Source organism: Hibiscus syriacus, unplaced genomic scaffold (assembly GCF_006381635.1).
Source record: "Hibiscus syriacus cultivar Baekdansim isolate YM2019G1 unplaced genomic scaffold, ASM638163v2 tig00111834_pilon, whole genome shotgun sequence".
Classification (NCBI taxonomy): Eukaryota; Viridiplantae; Streptophyta; class Magnoliopsida; order Malvales; family Malvaceae; genus Hibiscus; species Hibiscus syriacus.
Window position 1 is genome coordinate 804,908 of NW_024063192.1, and position 1,309 is coordinate 806,216.

Consider the following 1,309-nt stretch of genomic DNA (forward strand, 5'->3'; position numbering starts at 1 on the left):
AAACCAATAGCTGAGATTATTATTATTACTTGAAGAATCGGATTCGAGCATTATAAATATTAGGAGTGTGAACGTTAATATTAAAAGGTTAATAACATATATTATTATCTACTTACCTCACATATTAATAAAAAAATAGCCGAGATTGTAAATAAACTTATTAATAATTGTAAAACCCCAACCTAGTACGTGTTGGTCTCGAAGCTCTTCATGGATTGCATTCCACGTGCATGAAATAGCGTGAATTTAGTAACTTCCCGACAGCACAGCTCTCTCGTTAGTGTCCCTCTAAAGACCTGTTCCAAACTGTAACATTAACAAGAAGAAAACCCTTCTCTCTTTCTCTCAAGCATACATACATACAAAGAAGAAGTGAAGAACACAATTCAAAAGAAGAAAGCTTGAAATCTCAGAAAACAAGAACAATTGTGATCGAGTTATTCAGCCATGGATGAAGAGTAGGATGTGATAGTTCTAGGGACCGGCCTTAAGGAATGCATTCTCAGTGGCGTTCTCTCCGTTGATGGACTCAAAGTACATTCCACCCTCTGATTTAATCAATTTTTCATCACTTTCTTCCGTCTCATTTCTATCTTCTGTTTGGTTCGAACGAAAATATGAAATCTGGGTTTTCCTTTTACGATTCAGTTTCTTCCAGTTGCTTCGTATTATATTCTGCATGTTGTTTTTTGCCTGTGACAGGTACTGCACATGGATAGGAATGACTATTATGGTGGAGAGTCGACCTCTCTTAATCTTGTGCAGGTCATCATTGTTCTTTGATGAATGAAACCTTTGGTCTTTTATATTTTCCTTTGCTGTTTTCTGAATCTCGTCTTTCTTCTTTTGCTATGGCGTAGCTTTGGAAACATTTCAAGGGAGATGATAAGCCTCCAGAAAAACTTGGATCAAGCAGGGATTATAACGTTGATATGACTCCCGAGATATGTATGTATGTATGTATGCATGCATGTATTTATGTATGTATATGTAATGAAAATGCTTTCATTGATTGGTTTCACAGTTCATGATGGCCAATGGAAGTCTGGTTCGTATTCTGATCCACACCAATGTCACCAACTTCAATGCTGTGGATGGTAGTTATGTCTACAATAAGAAAAAGTAAGAGTATAGTATGCATGCATGCATGCATGTATATTAATAATGGTTTCGGATCGATCTTCCAATATTTTATGCGAGCCATCTGAATCTTATACAATGTTCTGCTTTTATATCGTATTCAGTTCGAGTCCAACAATAATTAAATATACATAATTGATCAATGATTTACATTTATGCATTTACTAAT

General features: G+C 35.4%; 1 long non-coding RNA gene across 1 annotated transcript; it reads left to right on the forward strand.

Moving 5' to 3' along the window:
• Positions 1-381: 381 nt before the first annotated feature.
• Positions 382-925, forward strand: LOC120171493. The gene is made up of 3 exons (XR_005520877.1): positions 382-534; positions 703-765; positions 861-925. It is a non-coding gene; the product is annotated as an uncharacterized LOC120171493 (long non-coding RNA).
• The last annotated feature ends 384 nt before the right edge of the window (positions 926-1,309 follow it).